The sequence below is a fragment of the Barbatula barbatula genome, assembly GCF_947034865.1.
Source record: "Barbatula barbatula genome assembly, chromosome: 2".
In the NCBI taxonomy this organism is placed as follows: Eukaryota; Metazoa; Chordata; class Actinopteri; order Cypriniformes; family Nemacheilidae; genus Barbatula; species Barbatula barbatula.
This window is the reverse complement of record NC_136767.1, coordinates 2,487,659-2,510,800: the sequence shown is the minus strand read 5'-3', so window position 1 is coordinate 2,510,800 and position 23,142 is coordinate 2,487,659. Positions and strand designations below refer to the sequence as shown.

At 38.8% G+C, this 23,142-nt stretch overlaps 1 protein-coding gene and 1 long non-coding RNA gene across 3 annotated transcripts in view; one reads left to right on the top strand and one right to left on the bottom strand.

Moving 5' to 3' along the window:
• apba1a (amyloid beta (A4) precursor protein-binding, family A, member 1a) overlaps positions 1 to 23,142 on the bottom strand; it is a 38,691-nt gene that overhangs the window by 14,458 nt on the left and 1,091 nt on the right. The window lies entirely within an intron of this gene.
• Positions 10,614 to 11,374, top strand: LOC306905550. Its single transcript, XR_013787751.1, has 3 exons — positions 10,614 to 10,821; positions 10,961 to 11,037; positions 11,163 to 11,374. It is a non-coding gene; the product is annotated as an uncharacterized lncRNA (long non-coding RNA).

Below are 23,142 nucleotides of genomic sequence, written 5' to 3'. Positions count from 1 at the left end.
TTGGCATATTCGCTGTTTATTGGTATTAACAAAGCACATATTCTGTATGACCATATTCTAACCCGATCCCTAAACCTAATAACTCCCTTACAAATTATAAATAAGTCACAAATTAAGAGTTAATTGGGGAAGAAGTCGTATTAAGTGGTTTAATAATAGCGAGAATTGCCGCTATACTGAAGTGTGACCCAATATGTGGCATGTTGGTAGAGATATCACGCAGAAAGAAGTCACGTTGTATTGTTTTCGCAAGGTGGGATCAAAAGCAAAAGTGTTCATATAGACGCATCAGAAGGCAGCAGTAATTGGTCTAGACGTGACAAAATGGTGGAACACCAGAGGATGTTAAGATGAGAGTCTGGCCACCCCCACCCAGAGGACGTTTTATTGCTCACTATATTCTCAGATGTGTTACATTTACTGTAAGTATCACCCCAGATACTTCTCCTAAAATAGAGACAATGGTTATATAGGTAAAATAATCTGGACAATCTGGACTTGATGAGAAATGCTAGAGTTCATACTGAAACCTTCAATAATATTTTAATATTGATATTTGATTGCAGATTTGACGAATCTGAGCTGTGACATTGTCTTCTGAAACTCTAATGGAGACTTCTCCATCTTATTCTCAGGAGAAATATCTGAGAGCAAAAGACAAGTTTCCTCTTGTTCTTCAATTAAAAACACTGATATCTAAAAGAGAAATAATTCAGATATTGAAAAGCGCTCATCTGTCATTTTTTCTGTCACACAGACACCCCAGAGCATCAAAACATGAATGTTTTTTTAATCACGTTCACATCTATGAAGTAAATCGGCTGTTGAAAAATAACATTTCCCATTGAGAGTTCCAGGCAAATCCCCTTTCTCAGCCTGATAAAAACATAAAAAATCTGCAAAAAATATCTCGTCGGGCAAACGTCCAACACCTCCCATCTGTAAGCAACTGACTCACGCGGGCTCCTTCCTGGAGACATCCCAAGGAGATGAAAGAGAGTATTATTGGCATCGGTGAGTCAGTCGAATCAATCAACACTACAGTGACAGACCTTCCAATGTGATCTCAGGGGTACGACTGTCATCGATTCTGCACGCACATCATCTCAGTCACAGGGTAACTCCTCCCTCCAGCAAAACATCTCTTTTAGACTATGTCAGCATTTTAAGAAAAATATTAAACAAATTAACAACCCACACATAGCAAGAAAATAAAGCTTCCAGAGGAAGAACATATTATCAAACTTGATTATTCGTCCTTTTAAGGATAAACGTATTATCAACGTATTTACAACAAAGAACAAACCTACTGCACAGTAGAGGGCTAAGGTGTGCTGTGCCAACACCTGCAGATACTATGCGAATGAGTTTTCTAAAATCGCTCCATGAAAAGATATTATCAGCTCTACATGAATCGTGGGCTCACCCGAGCTGCAAAGAGACGAGGAGAAACATGAAGATGAAGGGCACAGATGAAGGTGGAATAGCTGGGGCACGTTACAAAAAGGGTGCAAATACGGAGGAACACTGTGTCATTTTCCATCTGTCTGGTTCGTTCTCACACATCGAGTCTTCAGTTTGTGAGGAGCAGGTTTAATCGGAGGCTGTTCACACGCAGCTCGAGCTCCCACACAGAAACCAGCAGAGGTCTCACTCGGTGGCCTACCCACCCAAGCCAGCATGTTGTCTACTGCATGTGTGGAGATCTGGGACAATGCAAAAATCGTGTTCTTAATCACTGTCATTGTTTTGTTCTAGTTTCTGTTTGTCTGTCCAATGGTTTGGATGTTGCAAGTTTGCCTGGTAATGCATACATTCAGAAATGTATAGTTCTGAACCAAACATCAGCCATTAAAACAAGAGTTGTGGAATGATTGAACCTATACAATAACGGAGAATACTTAAAAATGATTTCTGAGCGAATTAAGGAATATTGTTCGTCTTTAAAGTTCTGTCAACAGTTATTGTTCTCTGATGTCATTCAGAACATGTACATGACTCTTCCACCGCGGCTCGAGGAGAGGAGCCGGGGTGGTGGAGGGATGCTGAAAGCTGTTGAGAGAATGCAGGTAAGACAGCTTGTCTATTTATAGGAGATCTCGCATGAGCTAATAGGGTAGATGCTGTGATTGCTGATTGTGGATCGGCAGCTCATTCTCTGCTCCTGATCTTTGATAATTTTTGGGTGAACAATCCATTACACTATTCCAACACCCAGTAATATACACAATACCAATGATGACACTGGTTTCTACACTATTGCAACTTTTCGCTTTGTTTTCAAGAAACATGCTGCATGCTGTGTTTTGTTTTTGTCTTAAATGTAGAGTAGCAAAATAAAAGGTTGAAACGGATGAGTTGGGATGTTAACCACCCTCTGCTTTGAAAGGTGCAGGTCCTGTACACGGGCGGTTAGACAAACTCAGCAGACATGTTCACTTGTAGACACCCACAGCTGAGCAGATACTGTCTGCAGGGCTGTCAGGGAGTGTGAGGTCAGGAAGACCTGCTGATAAAGATACACAGCTGCTCTGTTGCAAAAACATTACACTATAGGGGAAGTTTATTCTGCTGCAGAAAGAGCAGTGAAAAAACTGACATCTCAAGATCACTGATGCCCCTTAAAGGAACAGTTCACCCAAAAATGAAAATTTGTACATTTCTTTGTTTTAATGAACACTGAGAAAGACACCATTGACTACCATAGAAGAAAAAATGGTTTATAGATTTCTTGAAGATCAAAGAAGATATTTTGAAGAATGTAGGAAAGCACTTTCGACTCCCATTGTGATTTTTGTCCTAATATGACAGTCAATATCTTTTTCTGTATTCATAAGAACAAAGAAATGTATACAGATTTGAAACAACTCGAGTAAAAGATGACAGAATTGTTATTTTTAGTTGAACTGTCCCTTTAAGTGAAGTAAATCAAATGGTGAATAGAAATAGATAGAAAGCGCACGGAAGAGCCCTTCTGTCTAGTCATATAGGATTTGTAACCCAGTCTGTGAGTTCAGGCTAAAGTCTCGGAATATTATTTCGAGATAACAAGCGTAAATTTGATTTCAATAACTTCACTTTTAAAGACACGTTTGAATCTTTGACATGTTCTTATTCTGCTAGGTTTATACAGGCAGCGTCAAATTCTGTGAGGAAATCTCAAGTAAACTAGTTTCAGACTTTAGAGACAGCATAACATCACATCTAATGATCTAGAACAAATTCAAGTGTGCTTTAAAAATAACTAGTGAATCACCAAAGAATATTTAATGACTGCATAACTTAATTCTTAAAGGATAATGAACATACCTTTTTTTAGCTGCTCTAGCAGATGTTACCACATGCACATAATTGTGGGATATCATAGGCACAGAAGGATGCCCACAAAAAGGCATCTTAAAGGATGATTTTGACAGAAATGCAATATAATACACATAACTATGCCTTCAGAGGTCTATAAAGACTTTAAAGCGGCCCTGCAACGGTGTTTCATGCATTCTGACTTATTTACAATATTGAACGTGTTGTCTTCTCACGCTTGACATGGTCAACTTGTCAAAAAACGAGTTGGACTTATGACTAGTATTTCTGTGCTCGATACACTCCCCCAGTGTTCGTACGGGTTTCGGAAAGTTTTTTTCCAACATGAAAAACTGTTACGTAACAACTTTTCTAAGTCCCTTATTGGACAATTTTCCAGAGAAGCATGGGGCACGCCCACGCGTCAACCAAGGAGAATGGGAGAAGGAGCATGTGCACAAGTCACGTTCACTTGTGTGCAGGAGAGAGCACTACGTACGTGAAGTTCAGCTGTGTTTGTCTGTTCACTGCATTTGGGTGATGAATGTTATATAAACGGTGGATATAACGCTGGATTTGGAGATTGAGCGGCGGTCCCAGCGCTAAACCATGGCGGACAGGAACCGCATGCGGTAAAAGTGAAACCGTCTGTGTTTTGTTGGCAATATATGCGCACGTGCTTTAGTTCAACCTCCTCCACCCCCCACACGAGTCGCATGTTTTCGGAAATACTCGTTCAGCTGTATCTGTCTTTTATATATGAGATCGAACTAAAGACTCTACTGATATTTGAAGGATGTCATACTATTCTGTAAGTACTCAAGATTAACATGAGATGTGCAGAAACTGTCTGAGTAAGGGCTGCTTTAAATAATGTGGCGTTATGTTTTTCTATTTCTATCTACATGCACCCTGGGTCCTCTTGTATGGAATTTGCCATGTTGTCTCTAAAGTAGCCCTAAACAGACAAACTGCTCTACAGAACACATTCCAGAAATACATGATCTCAGTCCGGTGTCAGCCACCGTGGTGCTAGCGTGTGCATGAAAAATCTAATAATTTTGATGAATTAAAGTTTTTCTATTTGCATCAAAACATGAGAATCTCAGACTATACAATTAGTCACAGCTTCTCTTTAGACACAATGACCGAATTATCAGCATTAGCATCTCAATGCAGATAGTCAAAACAGATTTTCTCAATGGGCTCCACAAGGCTGGAAGTGAATTAGAGCTTTAATTCCAACCAATGTGAAACAAGTGTGACTCTGAATAAGCTTATGAAAAACAACTCTTTACGAGTGCAATCCCGTATACCAGTTGCTTCTGATTGATAAACTAATTTTAACTCCGATTGCCTTATTACACAGGCATGCACTAAAAGCACACAGATACACAGCCAACAATGAAGCATTCCTCTAACCGGATTACCACTGCCAGATTTATCTGATGTAGAATTGGCAGACGCGGTTGGTGGAGGAGATGGAGGAGTGGGCGTTGGCAGAGCGAGGGAGAGAGAGAATGCATAATGCACGATAATGCACAATAGCACTTTCAGTATTCCATCAATGATAGACTGTGTTTGGGTGCGACGTGCCATTAAAGGTTTGTATCTGGTCATACAAGACCATTCAGACCAGTCGAACTCATCACCCATTCATTTACTGATTCAGGCTTATTAAGGCGCATCGCATTCACACTGACAGATGGCATCACGCTACGACACAAACCGATGTCAGCTGATTTAAAAGGCTGTATTTAGCAAGCCAAATGAATGAACAGAACGGACTGTTATATCACTGCTGCCACAAAGCTACAACATCACATGTAATCCGCTAATACATTTTAATAGAATCCAAATAATAAAATGCATTTTATTCGGCGCAGATTTCCCAAAAGGGCGATCTATTAAAATGAAGGGGTCCTCCTTCATTTCAACTGGTGTCTTGGGAGACTTTAAGAAAAGACACAAATAACGACGTATTAGCATACATCTCTAACGCGGCCAATCAATGGTATGGATTTATCCTCCCCCACCCACTCACGTCTGCCTCCGGCAAATCAAATTTGACCTGCGACTCAGCGTAACCGGATCAGCCAATAAAAACCCTCACAGCATCTGAAATAATTAGATTTGGCAGAATAATGAGGGACGATGTTACGGTGACTCAGTAGGTCAAGGACATGAGGGTTTCTTCAGAACTTCTACTGCGATTTTGAGAAAGCTGCCTACTAACAGCGACAAGAATGCATTTTCATCCGTACAATCCCTTGTTATTGGATTTACAGGCTTAAACAGTGCTCAGTGGGGGCAAACATAAAAAATAAAGAAGCTTTCTATCATGACCGTCACACGGCTGAAGAGAATGTTTTTTGTTTTTACTGTGCCTCTCTAATATTTAACATTTTTGGTGAGCTGGTAAATCCTTGTTAATCCATCCCTCACTCTGGATTTACAGTAGTTGGTACTCAGTTACACAGCCCTCAGTACACCCAGGCAAGGACCCTTTTTTGTTCAGGGCCCCCTTTAAACCCATTAAAAACCCACCCGGCGGCCCCCCACTTTTCTCTGTTCACTAGTGTATTACACTTTCTCTTTTTCTGCTTATCACCTGCGATAGAGAGACAAAAGTTATGGATTGCAGCTTTAATGTTCTGTCTTGAAATGTGTTGAATTATTTCAATATTTATGGGACTTTATCAAAGTTTGTGATCAAACGGACTCAGGATTTTTGCCTGGTAAATTCTGATGATGCATCAATCCCAAAACTCCCATATATACAGTATATATGAGGCAGGGAGCTGAGCCAGAAAGAGAGCCCTATATATCTCATAACATGTTACTAATAGCATTACCCGTGACAGCAGCCGCATAGCAATGTCCTGGCAAACACATAAAACCCTATTACTGTGGTGGAAAGTTTTGGACAGAAAATCAACACTTCCATTTTCTTCATAAGGCGTACTAGTCAAGTTATCTAAACATAAGTTTGACTACACTTTATATAGTTTAAGGCATGGGTTCTCAACCTTTTTGACTCCAAGGCCCCCCATTGTATTCAGCAATATTTAAAGCCCCCGATCTACCCAATTTCTTCCCAGTAAAATATTTTACAGCTTAACTGGAAAAATATTTATTCATAATGAAATCGGCCAAATGATAATAAATATCTTGGTTTTTAAGTCAAACTTTATAATATTGGTCATCTTGAGGCCCCCTTGGAAGTCAGCTGTGGTTGGGCCCCGGCCCCCTGTTGAGAACCACTGGTTTGAGGAAATTGAAGTAAACATTTTTAAATTCCACAAATAAACAAATTCACATAATACAGCTGAATCTCATGTGACTTTTTCATGCGATCTACTTTTCAATGTAAAATCACAGACTCCACGATGCTCCCCGGCAAGTGCGTGTCCCATCTTAAGATGAAACCTTTCACTTTTTAAAGTAAATGATATAAAATGAATTATATATATAATGGGAATAAATTATACATGCATGGTCATCTTTCAGGGTCTGCTGTATTTAAATCTGTAGGAGCTTTAAAGGTTTGCCCAGTAGGAATTCAGGCAAGTGTGAAAGATAAAAATAAAACAAGTACACAAACCCTCCAGTGAAAGGAAAATGGATGCTCACAAGACCTAATATAATTGAGTTTAGTGAATATACCCCTCTTATGAAAATGGAATGTTCCTTGTCTTCTGTATACTCACTATTTATACCGCAACACAATGCACAGCGTTTGCAATGACAAAAAAAGGAAAGACAAAAATGACACAATCTTGCAGACAACAGATCTCAGCAGAGTGGAAATCTGAAGGATAAGAATCAAATCCAGAAGCAATCTGATAGAGCAGATTAATAAATATAAGGAAGATAAGCATGTGTCTGGTGGTGATATTATTCACAGACTCTCATTGTTAAGATAAAAGAACTGCATATATGTACATCACACTGACAGTATGCATAAGGATACGAGGTCCACGAATAACCTGCTCGCTCACAAAAAAACGTTTTAAGCCATTTCAGATTCAGATTGACTTTATCTGTAAGGTATATGGCTTGCAGTTACCCGGAATAACATTCACAACAGATTTTAACCCCAAAATACCACAAAATATAAGAGTCCTCGAGTTGTTCCGAATCTGCGTACATGTCTTTGTTCGATATTTGGAAGAACAGTTCTTGGACCCCATTGACTACACACAGAAAAAAAATGGTTCTTCACCGGTTCTTCACCGGTTCTTCGGGATGATTGAGGTGCTATATAGCACCGCTACTGTATAAAGAACCAGTTAAGCACCTGTATGGTTCTTCAGTGGTTCTTCATTGGTTCTTTGGGGTTGTTAAGGTGCTATATAGCACCACTGCCGTACAAGTAAACCGTTAACCCCTCAGTATATAGTTATTTAGGATCTCAACTCTCTCTTAGTCTCTTTAGTTGGGGAAAGGATTGAAAACAACATAAACAACAAGATAATTCTGGGATGTGAGAGCTGTTAGTTGTAGCTTAAATTATGTGGAAGGAGAAAGGAGGATGAGAGAAAGCTAAAACATGGTGAACGGCTGTAGTCTTTGAATGAATGTAAATGGATAAGACACTTCACATGGGTGTGAAGTCACAGAAATTATATCACAAACTCAATTTTTGGGCTATTGCCTTTTTCTCATATATTAACTTTGCTTTGTGTTATTTAGTGAAATATTATATATGAATGTTTTGTGATTTAAGCTTATATAATGACCTTTCTGTTGGAAACTGCATTCAAGTAGACTACTAATTTCCAATGTCTTTAGTGTGTCACATACTGGGTGAAAAGCAAAATATAATAAATTATAAATAGGCAATATTCAGATAGATTATCAAAAGCATTCTCAATATTCTCAATAACTATAGTCTTGATATTAGACATAATACAACAATGGTTATGTGTCCTGCCCACAAAAATGAGTTGGAAGTGTTTTTTATCACACCATTGTTTTAAATTATATCTTACATATATAGTTACATTTCATTTATAAAAGGTTTAGACCGTACCATCTTTAATCTTATTTACATAGATTATAAAATCCCACCATGAACAAGAATTTAAATCGCTAAAAACCTGAGCTGGACCTGCTCAGAACTACCTTTGACCAGAGCACGTCACGTAACCTAGCAACCATTCGCCAATCAGGTGGACGCACCATGCAAGCGCGAGTTCAAAGCTTCCTGAGGAGAAAACTTCATCGTTGGACGCGGATTCAGACGGAGAAGCAAATATATATCGAGGTGAGTAACAGTGCCACAGAAATAGGATCTTTACAAAATGTATTCTACAGGCGACATTTTTCATTTGTATTTGCAAACGTAACTTTAACTTATAGCGTTTTGTGACAGAGCCAAACCAACCGCGTAAGGTAACGCTAAATTGCAGATTTAGTTTTCTTTAATATGCGATTACCATCCCATTCACGCTCAAAAAACACCAACAAAGTCGAACCAGCTGTAATTGCTAGTTTTAAACAAAAAAACGAACCAACCGACAACGTTAACGTTAACCTCGAGACTAAAAAAACAGGGTTCATTTAACGTAACAGAGATAAGTTTACAAACAGTAAAGTGTAACGAAATATCCTTGGTTTCATAATTACGTGTATATTTTGTGTATCTGTATTTACAGTAAGCGATTCATTGCAAGTGTTAATGAATTGGATTTAAGACATTTAATGGCCTTGTGGTCATTTAACTGATTTACAGTAACTGTTCAGTTTAAATTGTGTTAAACTACTGTTCTAGCAGATATTAGTAATTCAGGTTTTCATGTAGGCATAATAGCAGATAATGTTATAGGCTAACATTCACCTTTATTTTATCTTTCTCTTTAGACTCTGACAGACTTTAGGAGTTCGACTTCTGTTCAAGTTTGCCAGCGGCTAAAAGATATCGAATTGGGGGAATTCTGTGAAACTTTTTTGGGTAAGGTTCAAGTATTCTGCAATTGATGTACCAGTGCCCTAATTGCCATGTAAGAACATTCACTTACAACAAATACCTCAGACACCTGCAGTATTTCCATGAAAGTGAGCCACATTTCTTTGTTGTATGTGGACACAGTGGCTGCCTAAAAAGGTACAAAAGAGTAAGTTCTTTACGTATCCATGTTTTTCGGACTCATAAAATCCCAAAGTGTGCCAAGAAAATATCCCCCACATCATTACACCACCACCAGCCTGAACCGTTGATACAAGTCAGGATGGATCCATGCTTTCATGACGTTGACGCCAAATTCTGACCCTACCATCCAAATGTCACAGCAGAAATCGAGACTCATCAGACCAGGCAACGTTTTTCCAATCTTCTATTGTCCAATATTGGTGAGCCTGTGCGAATTGTAGCCTCCGTTTCCTGTTCTTAGCTGTCAGGAGTGGCACCCGGTGTGGTCTTCTGCTGCTGTAGCCCATCCGCCTCAAGATTCGACGTGTTGTGCATTCAGAGATGCTCTTCTGCATACCTTTGTTGTAACGAGTGGTTATTTCAGTTACTGTTGCATTTCTATCAGCTCGAACCAGTCTGGCCATTCTCCTCTGACCTCTGGAATCAACAAGGCATTTTCTCCCACAGAACTGAGGCTCACTGGATATTTTCTCTTTTTCGGACCCTTCTCTGTAAACCCTAGAGATGGTTGTGTGTGAAAATCCCAGTAGATCAGCAGTTTCTGAAATACTCAGACCAGCCCGTCTGGCACCAACAACCATGCCACGTTCAAAGTCACTTAAATCACCTTTCTGCCTGATTCTGACGCTCGGTTTGAACTGCAGCAGATCGTCTTAACCATGTCTACATGCCTAAATGCATTAAGTTGCTGCCATGTGATTGGCTGATTAGAAATGTGCGTTTACGAGCAGTTGGACAGGTGTACATAATAAAGTGGCCGGTGAGTTTAGTATTGTGCCTTATTTAAACATAACATGGCATAGTTGACTGGAACAGGTTATAATGTCATTGATCACTTTATTATGTTTATATTTATATTATCACTTTATGACACTTATTTGTTACATTTTATTGACAACCCTCATTTATGACAATTTAACTTCCCTTAATAGGTAGATGCCGGAGAAGATGAACGAAGCATCAAGGAACATCTGTGAGCAATGAAGGTGGAAACTGAGAAGCTTCGACCAAATATAGAGCTCAGAAAAGAAAAGTTGGCACTGATTAAATGCTACCAAAGAAATTGTATGTCCAACCACAGCACAGAGGAGGCTCTCTGTGAGTTCACGTGTTTTAGACTGGCCAAAATAGTAAGTACAGTAGTATATTAATTGGCTCCTTTAATTGAGTTATGGCTATATTTTAATACGCGTCTTTTTTACTTAATCGGAAGCTACTTTGGACTTTGAGAGACCACACATCTGTTGATGTGGACCAACGACTTCTTGCGCAGCTGTCTGTAATGGCACCTCGAGTCCTTGAAGAGTCCCCTGAAAAAGAGATTCAGGCGCAAAATTGAGGACTGTGTAAATGGCAGACTAAAAAAGGTAATTCAATCTGCACTGCTTAGATAGTCTCCCTGCATGTTTCTGTCTGCACAGTAATGAATGTTTAAAAAACTAAACAAGTATTTGGTGAAAGCATCCACCATGTTATGTCAACCTAATGAGGTTATTGTATTTAAAGGCCTACTGTTGGAAGCAGCTATTTTGCTCTTACCTGCACTGTTCAAGGAGGACCCAGGGTTGCTGTTTGAGGTTGAGGTAAGCCATGAACATTTGATTACAGTTTGAAGAACTTATTGCACATTTTTTACATTGAAAACACTGAAATGGAACATTTACACAAGTAGTAAACTTAGTTAGTTATTTACATTCACACTCCACAGAAGTCATCTGCATTGGTTTGGTTCCGATCGGTCGAAAAACCAAGGACTAGTTCGCAAAAGTAGGTTTTTTACATCATCAGCGATAACTCGCAAACCGTTTGCTGGACAGAAGTGGTTCCAGAGGCAAGTTTCCTGTAGCTCAGTGGTAAGAAATAAATTGTATCCTGTATTTATTCTAACTGTATATCCTGCACCTGCTAATTGCACTTCTGGTTAGACCTAAACTACATTTTGTTACACTGTACTTGTATATGTGTAATGACAATAAAGTTGAATCTAATCTAATTTTGTATTGCCTCTGTTTATTCCCTTTATTTAAGCATATATTTTATTTGCTGCTTAAATGCATAAATGCTTTAAAGGTTTTTAAATCTATGGTGTTATGGTGTTTTGATACGATTAAAAAATGTTTTTTAATAAGTGTCATTTATTAAAGCATTTCAACTTGTCTATGGTAGTATCTGGCATTAAAATGAGCCCTACTAGATAAATTAAAACAATATACGACACCTGTTATGGTTCTACCTAGCACCTTTTGAGAAATGCTATAACGCTTCTTTATAAGTAGGTGCCATATAGAAGTTCTCCTATGATTATGATCCAGAGAACCATTGTTGGTTCTGTTGAGCACCATTAAGCATAAAGTGCTATATGGCACCTTTAATGGTTCTACATAGCACCATTTGATAAAGGTGCCATATAGCACCATTTAAAATAGGTGCTATATAGCACTAAAAATGGTTCCCCTATGATTACGAGCCAAAGAACCACTTTTAGTGCTATATAGCACCATTTGTTTTTTGTGTGTACCGTAGTAGGAAAGATTACAGAAGTAGTCAAAAGTCCCCCAGAGCTGTTTGCTGTTCTACATTCTACAAAATATAATTTATAAAGCATTTTTTCCTACTATGCTAGTCAACGGTGGCCAAGAACTGTCTGGTTACAAGCATTCTTCCAAATATCTTTCTTTCTGTTCATCATAACAAATACATTTATACAGATTTGGAACCGCTGGTGACTGATCACAGAATTGATATTTTGGCTGAGAACGTCGGGGGACAAGATTTTTTGAAAGGGGGCATTCCCAAGTTTACACCAAATATCCAGGCAAGACAAGATTAAACATTTACCAGCAAAAGATTACGATCTGCATCAGGCGCAGCTAGGGCACAAACTGTGGTTTTAATGTAGCCGTGGATGTTTTTGAGCAAACACCACCTGATCATTTCAGCCTATCATAGCATGTTCAGCAGTGAGCACCACGCGGTGCCTGCACAGTGCCCGTGACGTGCACCCAAGATCCTGCCTCTTCACACAGCTTTTCGCGGCAGCCGCGTCGGCTTTAACCGATCATTGAAAATCCTATCAATATGTTCTTATTCTCACAGAGATGCAAGCACCACCTTGCCTGTACAAAACGTTTGGAGTACTAAGAGAAAAAGTATGGTAATATTCCAACTGGCCATGGCAAATGACTTTCAATGACATGCTTTTTATTTATTTTTATTGGTATATCACGAGACAAAAAATATATACTTTTAATGAGACTACCGATAATCTCATTTCAGTGACATGCGTTTCAAATTATATTATAATAACAAATAATATATTTCTATTATTCAGGTATGAAGACATTGAGCCCATTATTTTAGTGGGGGGCGGTAAGGGACCTGGAAAATGGATAGAGGGGCGCTTTCCAAAATAAGGTGCTTTAAGGCCTCAAAGAAAACTCTGGGAGCTCACTGATGTAAGGGATGCATACAAATCATCAATGTAAGAAAAGGTTTCTTGTGACTCGTGCATCTTTTAATGATTTCTACCCCAGTGGAAAATTTACCATTAGAAAGCATTTTTTCTTCACTTCATGTGGTGTTAAAAAGCACAGATTTTCAACCCTAAGATTTTACTCATGCAGTGGAGGAGAAAGGTTTCTTGAAGTTTCTTCCATAATCTGTCAGGAAGATGCTGAAAATGTTCTCTCTCTCTCTCTCTCTCTCTCTCTCTCTCTCTACAGTCCATCTGTTCACTTTGCACTTTTAAGCCCTTGAGTTTTCACATAAGGTAAGAGTGAGATACGAGAACGTCTACAGAGAATCTGACGACTTGAGATATTTGATCTGTCAGATACAGTGTGACAGGTGCTCACCTCCCAGGCTCATCTATCTTTAGGGATGCAGGATGGGTGGCAGTACCAGGCTAGAGAGAGATGTGGAGGTAGATGTGCTTGCGGTTGCTCCCCAATAATTAAAACTGGGGCTAAAGATCCGGAGGCAGGAGAAGGGGGATGATGCAGCTCAGCTTCAAGTTGGTGCAGGGTCAGATGGAGCCAAACATTTCACTGCATTTCGCTTTGATAAAACCATATGGGTTTCGAACAATGTGAAGGTTGACACAATTTACATTTTAAGATCAACTATTCCATTAAGAGTTTCATGCAATCTTTCGAAAACAGATCTGAGGGAAAAATGCAAATAGTAAGACACAGCTCTAAAAATAGCACACGATGTGCCCTCAAGACACAACACATCACCACTAAAAAGGCATCCTCCACAATTAATGATGCACAAGGTGGTCACAAGTTACACTAAAAAGCGTGTCCAAATTCAGCATGCGCTTGTAGCAACTTAAATGCAAGATTCTTGTGCAGAATGAAAAGTGGAAAGGACCGGCTGCGTCTACATCGGAATCCACAGTCACACCAAACTGTCAAAGCAAACAAGAATGCAGGAGACATGCGAGGAATTTTTCAGACGCTGATACTAAAAGCTGACTTGGCTCACGATACTTTTATGGTAAATCCCCAAAAGATCAAACAGATAGCTTGAAAGTGCTTTTAAAATGTGTTTCGCATCCCGTTTCATATTTGGTTAAAGTGGTCAGTTGTCGTCTGATTCCCGTGCTGATCTTTCTTTTGGATAATTTGGAATATTTTGCTGCCCAGTTATATTATGAACTATGTATATTACTACATATTCCTTTATTTTCGCTGTCCTTCCAAAACCTTGTATCTCCATATTTCATAAATTTTATTATACACCGTATAATGTTTGTCACTCCTATCAAATCTAACCATTAAAAAGACACGCAATACACTCTGATTTTAGCGCACATTCGATGTACGCTCGGTCACTCACAATTTCCCATGATACAACACGCGACGACTGCTCGTTAATACACTTTTGTTTGTTCTCGTTGATAGTTATTTCGTGTTTTTTATAATAAACAGATTAAATGAATGTTATAGACAGTGGTGCATTTTTTTAAATATATTAAATCATTTGACTAAACAAAATAAATGCTAAAGTAAATAAACGTGCCATTTACACGAATACAAAAATGTGACAAAGAAGGTGAAAATGAACTCAACCATTTTATTTGGCGATCCATGAAGCCACATAGGTGTAATACAACCGGTATGTCGAATGTACACGACAGTCCTGTCGGACGCAGGGTATATTACATCAGTGTCCAAAATTCCTTCACTCATTTTCATTCCCTTCTTCCCTATATAGTGGACTCACATGTAATTCGCTTGATAGGTAATAGTGAAGGAGTGAGCAAGGGAGCGGTTTCAGACACATAGGTCTATACTGTATGATCAACTAAAGATGAGATGTTTTTTCTAGTGAAAGCGGGCATTTCTTATCTTAGTTATTATATAAATCAATCAACAGAAATACAAACTATGTAGAAATCATTTTTATTCATTTGACAGGTGTGCTAGTGTTATCACAGCAACGTGGCACTTCGTGTTTTTTTCTGCCAGTATGTCCTTCGAAGGTTGTCTCGTTTAATTTGACGATTCTCACAGCGAAACGAGACACTGCTATTGAATGGGTCCTATCTTTTGCCATGTCATTTTATGCTCACGTATCCGTTTAACAATTGCATTTGTAGTAAAATAAAAAAATGGTATTCAATTTTATTTTACTAAATAAAACCCATTCTCCAGTATTCAATAATTGTCAACATAAAGCGAGTCTCTAACGTAACCAACACACATCGGTGTACGGTACAGTCTCTCAAGACCACTGCCAGTATCTAGGCCAGAAGCTCCATCATATCTGTCCTTAGCTGACACTCGCAGTTAAATTTGTGTGATGTGAAAGCCTCTCCAAGGCATTTATTATTCACCAGTTAACAGCACCGCTACCTCGGGGTGTGCGCTGGTTTTGCGTGCACACGCGTGTACGTGCCAGTGATGGATGGAGTCGGGCTTTCCTTCACTATCTCTTCTCATCCAGCGCTGTTATTTCGTGGTTTCTGCCCCGTCCCATTGCTCAGCCAACAGGAAAAAATATTCCTAAATAAGACATGACACTTGCGGGGAGAAAATTGGGTTTTCTCCTCCTTATGTGCCGAACAAGGGAGCAGTAATTGAGTGAAGGGAGTTCCATCCCACATGTGCTTATGATAAAAAGCCCCTCTTGATGTATATAAATGCTAATATTTTAAATAAGACGGGATTTAGAAGGGTGTGCTTGGGGCAGCACTGCTTTTTCAGATTGTGAAGAGAGTGTATTTTCATTTGATCTTCTTGAGTGTGTATTCCACAAAATAATCATTACGTTTCTGCTTCTTCGGTTGAAACATTCGTGTCAATGTTGCATGTGTTCATAATGTACCAATACTGTCAAGAATCAGCAGTAATTGAATTGAAAGGCAGGGTAGTCACTGGTGATCTCAGCAGACGACAGAGAGGGAGGGAGTCTATTAGACATATTTTCTTCCGCTTATTCAAGCGTGTCAGATTGGTCTAACATGAGAGGCGGAGAAAGCTCAATGTAGAACGATATTATATAGTATCTTGAACGGCCTTTGCCTTATCACATTTTTCTTTCCCCACTCTTTCCAACAACCGACAGGAAATCGATGGCTGTGTGTCTCTTTAAGACAAGCCTGCATACAGTCTGCATTATCTTTCTAGGATTTGAGGCCACACGGTCGCTTTATTGAACTCTTGTGATGTTATTTGTAATCTGACAATAATGAGTAATCTTTATGTTGTGTCATGTTCTGTCTTGTATGAGCTTTCGAAAGGGATGGCTCGCCTAAACAATCATTTATTTACCCTCAAGTCGTTCAAAACCTGTGGGACTTACTTCTGTGCAACAGAAAAGAAGATACTGTGAAAAAGCTTAGGTGGTTTTGTGTCAATGGGGTCCAATGTTGTTTGGTTATCAAAATTCTTTCAACATAATATATTCTTTTGTGTTATGCAGATGAAATTCATACAGGTTATGAATTACACAAGGGAAAACATTGATGAAAGAATTTTCATTTTGGGGTCTGTTGTAAGAGATGATAAGGGCAATGGTAACATTTTCAAAGCTACGTGGTGAATCATCACTTTCGACAAATTGTTTAAAACAAATGGCTAAAGGTGAGGAACAAATGTCATCACCTATAAAAGTTCAAATGTAAAAAACAATATACTTTATATTATATTATATTATAACTACTGTAATGCACAGAATAAATAGAAACCTGGCCATTTCATTTGTTCATTTTACAGTAGGACACAACCTCCCTTTCCTGAGTATCCTACAGAGCAAAGAGCCACGGTAAAGTGAGAGAAATTACTGGTACAATAAAAAAACGGTCAGCGAAAGGCCCAGCTGAGGGTGTTCTGTATGGAGAGGGAGAGGGTCGGACGAGAGAGGCGTGGGTGGTCACGCTGGTCTGTAATTACTCCCCCCGGATCTGCAGGTGAAGAGCGATGACCTTTCCACACACACACACAAATCACCTGACATACAATTTCTAGCGTTGAATTACGATTTGTTTATTAGTGGCATGTCCTATCCGCATTGTTTTACTAAAGGGATTTCCTGAATCAGCAAAGACATTTATATCTATCTTTATGCATTTGGCAGATGCTTTCAAAAATTGTGTGAACTCAATCTATGCATTTTATTTTATAAGTATGCGTGTTCTCCAGGATTGAATCCATGATCTTTATAATACAACGGTAAACCAATTGAAATAATGGCACCGACACAATTATCATTTTTTAAATTTACTCTTAAATTGTTCGTCCTGAATTCATAACTATTGTACGAAACTGGTAATTTTCGAATGCTAAAAATACAAAAACATACGATAGTAGAAAAAAGTCCCACCTCTAAACTTAACCATCACTGTTGCGAAAGCAAGTCTTACTGAAAAGTATAAGATCGATCAAATTCATATGAATTACCTTGAAAAACAGATTGTGAAACTTATTGCAGCAGTCACTTTTTCATGAAAAACAGTTTGGTCCATCAGTTCGGTCTAGTTTTATAAAAAACAGGGTGTGTTTGCACTGGTTTGGTAAGGTATTCGCTGACTATTTAATTACAAAATGCAACGTATTTTAAATCACGTTTCATTGCTCAATCTGGATTCCTTATGGACTAAACACTAAATCCAATTTTTGCTGGATTTTCTGCAAGCGAGCCACAGAACATGTTTGTTTTGTGTCATCTCAGGGCTCCCCGCATTAAGCTGGGCTAATCTCTGCTATAGTGGCTGACTGAGCCACCGCATGGCCCTAAAATCTACCGAGCATCTCTGGATCCTAGACAGAGCAGCTCTCATGTGGAGCGACCTTCAAGTGCTCGTGAATTAACACAGCAGTCTATAAACACAAACCCGGACACACACGCTATGACAATGACTCGCCAGCCGTGAGAACTTGGAGAGGCAACAAAGAGAAAACCCGTCTTTTGTGTAATTCTTACAATCCAACACTGTTAATCTCGAGGCCAGTATGTGTCATGAACAAAAAACATAAAACAATGTGACTGTCAGACTGTCTAAACCGAGATCAGTCTGCCAAACATCAGAATGAGTCTCTGGCGAGAGAAGAATGACAACCAGAAAATGTGCCAAAATGTAAAATGAAATTGAGTAAATAGAGCAGGCACATGGTGTTGTCTTCCCATTAGCCATGTACTGACAGTAAAGCAGAGACAGAGATATTTTGCTCTAGAAAAATCCAGGACATCTGTCCTCCCAAAAGACTCATATTGCTTTATAATCTGCGGTCAGACCGTTGTACTGCTAATGTCGCTGTTAGATGCTTTACGATCATTCATAAGGTTCAGTGCATGAAATTTTGCGGCATCTAGCGGTGAGGTTGCGAATTGCAACCAACGGCACACTCCACCACTCCCCCCTCCCTTTTGAAGCACTGCGGTGAATGACACGGGATTGAGATGTCGTCACATTTTCGCTCTTTGCCGAAGGATATAACGTATTTATGAAACGTGCTCTGTAGAACAGTTTGTCTGTTTAGGGCAGAATTTCATGTAAGGGGACCCGTGGTGTATGTAGATAGAAATAGCGCATTCTAAGGTAATAAAAACACAACTCTTCATGATGTAAGGTCTTTCCACACCTCAAAAGACATAGTTATGTAAATGATATAGCATTTCTGTCAACAGATTCTCCAAAAAACTACACAGAGAGCACTTATAACTCTTTCTGTTTTTCATACGTATGGATGTAAGAGATTTTAATGATATCTTCTAAATGTTGTCAATGTTTTGGACACCCCTGCTTTATAGATATCCTAAAGTTTAAGGTATTTTTTCCTTCTTTTTCCTTCCTAGACTGTCAAGCCAGCTTATAACATAAAACTCCCCCAGGTTGATTTTCTCAATTTATTCTGCTGCAGTGCCTTTTTCCTCTAATAATTCATTCATTATGATTCTATGCAAGTAAATGTGAATGTAATTACGGCCAAAGCTCTTTTTACAGAAGCCTCCATAATTTAATGACTCCCCGATTAAACAAGAATAGGAACAAACAAACCACTGCCAGAAGGCGCAAAACAAGTGTAAAGGAGGTTTTGGCTTTCGATAAGAGAAACCAGTCCTACTATTATTTTTATTTGTTTCGGCTGACAGGATCATGACAATCCCATGTCTTGTGTCTGTGTTGGAAGCACATGGCCATTCTTTGTGTCTTCGTGCCATGTGCTCTCCTGTCTTTCGTCTAAACCCGGCCCCCTTGTTTCCGTATTCATAATCCCGTCATTATTTAACGCCCTACACCTGTCTCCCTAGTTAGTTTCTTCCCTATTTAAAACCCTTATATTTGTTGCCTTGTGCTGCACCGTTTTGTGACACACCGTCATGTTTTGTCTGCCCCGTGAGTTGGTTTAGTTAAAGTTGAGTTTTGGCTTAGTTTTCCCCTCGAGGGATTTTCAATAAATTTTAAATAAAGACTTTTCGGTTACGTGCTGTCTGCACCTGGGTTGTCTCTCGCAATCCTGTCAAGAAACATTTTATCTCTGAAAATGGTCATCTAGGGCTTTTCCATTAATCGAAAATAAATCACAATCATCAGTTTAGGCCTTTATCAATCACAAACAAAATAATCGATGTAAACCGATATGTGCCACATTCCATTTAGCAAGGATCCCCTCTTTTCTTGTAGTATGAATCCACAGCGCACACCTTTCCTTTACAGCGGTTCAGCAGTGCTATTTCTTTACATTTCTCTTTCTGTTAAATTCAGAGTTTAAAAGCAATGTTTTTTCTATTTTCTATGTTGTTTTAAGGGTTAATGAGTAATCGGGTTATATAATCGGGATCTCAATATTGGCCAAAATAATCGCGATTATGTTTTTTGTCATAATCGAGCAGCCCTTCTAGGTCTTTCATTTGATAGATATTGGACAGCCCACAGTTATCAGCAGAGTATATATTTATTTAAGATTATATAATAATTCTTTAAAATAAGTTCAATTTCACCCCAAAAGGTCATCGTTTACTCACCCTCTTGTCATTTCAAACCTCTATGACTCTATTTCTTAGAGCACAAAAAAAGATATTCTGAAGAAACCGAAGAGCGACAGTACCCATTCAAATGCACTGGTTTTGTTTCCATACAATAGAAGTGAATGGGTACCGGCACTGTTTGGTTACCAACATTCTTCAAAACATCTTCTCTTGTGGTCCGCAAAAGAAAGAAAGTCACACTGGTTTGAAATGACAATAGGGTCAGTAAAGTACACAATTCTTCATTTTTGGGTGAACTCTGTCTTTAAGGTTGTGAAGTCATAGATTTAGTGCTCCTATTGAAACTCAGTGACACTGGTTCTTAAAAAATTGATACATTGTTTCAAAAAACAAACACATTGCAGATTAATTTTTAAAACATAAGAAGTGATCTCACATCAGCAGAAAGGGAAAATGTATCTCCATAAATGACAGCATGTGAACTGTGCTTTCCACCCCACACGCCCATTACAGCTTCAGCTACTTTCACGCTGACATTTAATTCACGTCAAAGCACTTTATCAGTTTAAATGCAGTGTTTCTTTACGCCTATAATTCACTAAATCACTTGGCTGTAATGAATAGCATTAAGAAAGCTTCACTTAGGGATTGTCTGAATACGACTATTGATAAAAAGTGTGAGAAAACAGACGGTGTGTTGACACAAGGATGTGACCTCTAGCATTGGAGGTGTTCGTGGTTCGTAAATACTCCTAATTAAATACTTTTTTGGGAGGGGGAATTATGTTACTGCAGTCTGTTTTGCCTGGGTCTATACCCCCAGACGTCTTTATTCACTCACAATCATATTTGTTTCAAGTTATTTAGACACTACCTTGGATCAAAGCTACTCTGTTTTGGCTCTGATGGAAAAAGTCAAGAAAACGACTCTGAAAGCAGTTTAATAATTTCACTCACTCCGGTGACAAGGTTTTGCTGACTTGAAAGGCCACACAAGACAAATAATGCATAAGAGAAAGCCGGCCCAAGGCCACCGATACTGGTGAAGTGCAGCTGTTTGGTTTTCAAGATTTCATAAGAGGGCATTAGACAAAAGTCAACAGATACACTGTTTAAAAATAAATAGGTCCCAAACCCTGATGCCAGCTGCTTCCTGAGAAATAAATATATACCCACATGCTGTTTTATCTCATTTCTCTCTAATGTTTTTACACATGTATAGTGTGAAGTTTGAGAGCAGCTGCAATACGGCACTGGTGATGAGAGTTTAAGCTGTAAATGCATATCGCTGTTGTCATTTTGAAACCTCGCATCTCCGTATTTCATGACTTAAATTTTTAGCCATAAATCATTATTAGTATTTACCCTTTCTTTTTCACTGGGCTTTGCAAATATTTAATCAATAAAAAGTATTAAAAAGCACTTGTCAACTTTGACAACCATCATTTAAAAAGTAAAATGTTTTTTTCTATTTCCGAAAAAACAGCGAATTCGGACATCCAAGGTTTTGTAAGGACACGCTGATATTTGCATGAAAAATAATAACAACAACAAACATAACAAAAACAATTTCTATAGACCTATATAGAATATTCTATATTCTATAGAATATGCATTTACCCCACGGAAATAAGGTGGCATTTTGGGGCAACATTTTTTGTTGCAGCCTTCGAAGAACGCAGTCCCTCAATTGGGACAGCCTGAGAGATGGGTTGCAATTCGCAAACTCACCGCTAGTGGCCGCTACAAATGCCACTCTAGACCTTTAAGTAACCTTTCTGTTTCACAAAAGGTTCTTTGTACTAGAAAATGGTTCTTTACACCATGGGGGATTCAAGCATTTTGAATATTCAAAGCTCCCCATTTCAGAGCTTAATTTGAACTAGAAACAAGTTTATTTTATATATAAATGGACAAATAATATGACATATCTCGATTGTTTGTCATTTAAAAATGTATTTCAATGCTCATTCAGTCTCATTTTAAATTATTTGTCATCCTGAGGCCCCTTGGAAGTCAACTTGGGCCCCCTTGTTGATTTATACTATAGAACGTTTTTCAAATGTTCTTATAGCAACTTTTGAAGTACCAAAAAATGGGGGAACCAACATTTTGTGAGGAACCTTTTGAGGCCTAGAAAACCTGATGCTCAAACAGAGAAAGAAATATCCAATAAACCCATAATACTCAGAGAGCCCTTCTGGGTGGGACATTTCCCATTCCAGATTCTCTGCGTGTTTGCTCAAAAAACTGCTCTCTGCATCAATTCCACTCACCAAAAAGAGCTTTTTCAAAACCATGGCGATAAAAATCACATAGTGTCTCCAGGGAAATTCAGTTAAGGATCACCTTTGATCCCTTTTCTCCATGTGCAGTATACCCACATGCTTGTAAGCGTCTACTGCAAATAACCTCTAAAATGTCTTTTAAAACAGCCTAGCCGCAGGTCGGCACGGCAGATAAGCAAGAGAAATTGATGTCTGATAGGCAAATAGAAGGTTCGCTGTTTTGCTGTGGAATAGTAAGAGATGCTTGTAGTACAAACGCTTCACCACAGAACATTGGCTAAAGATAGTCAAACATCTAAACCACATCTTTACATCCATTGGGTAACAGAATAACATAAAATCGCATACCCTGTTCTCATAGCTAGAAATAATAACCACACCCGTCCTCCTCCTCATTCTGTGATCAAGAAACAAATCAAAATTCTTCAACTGGACTAAATGATAACTGACCTTTCGATCCAGCCATTTTCTAGATCAAAGACAAATGAAACTCAATAGAAAGCAGCTTGCTGTATAAAATAAATGCACCTTTAAACATTTACCGATCTAGGATAAATAATCTATGCACATAACCTCTTCATTACATAGTAAATGAAGATCAAATTGGCAAGTACGGTGTCAGAACAAGCACAAATCTGCATCTGATATCACCTGGCAGGTAGTAAAAAGCGAATGCATTTGATGCTCCAGGACAGCGATGCTCAGCAACTTTGTGCAGGACAAACGTTCGCCTTATTTGTATATGAAAAGACAGAGTCCGTCTTACACACGATTCATCGCTGATGGTGCCTGAGAGCTAATGCACAGATGTCAAATCCATCCTCTGGTGTTGTTGCTGTTATTTGCACAGTCATGGCTTGAGAGTCTTTCGATAACACTCCCATCACATCCCCCCGCGTCTCAAAATATTGAAATTGCAGTATTTTCCTAATGAAGCATTGAGCAAAAGACTTACTTCTCTGT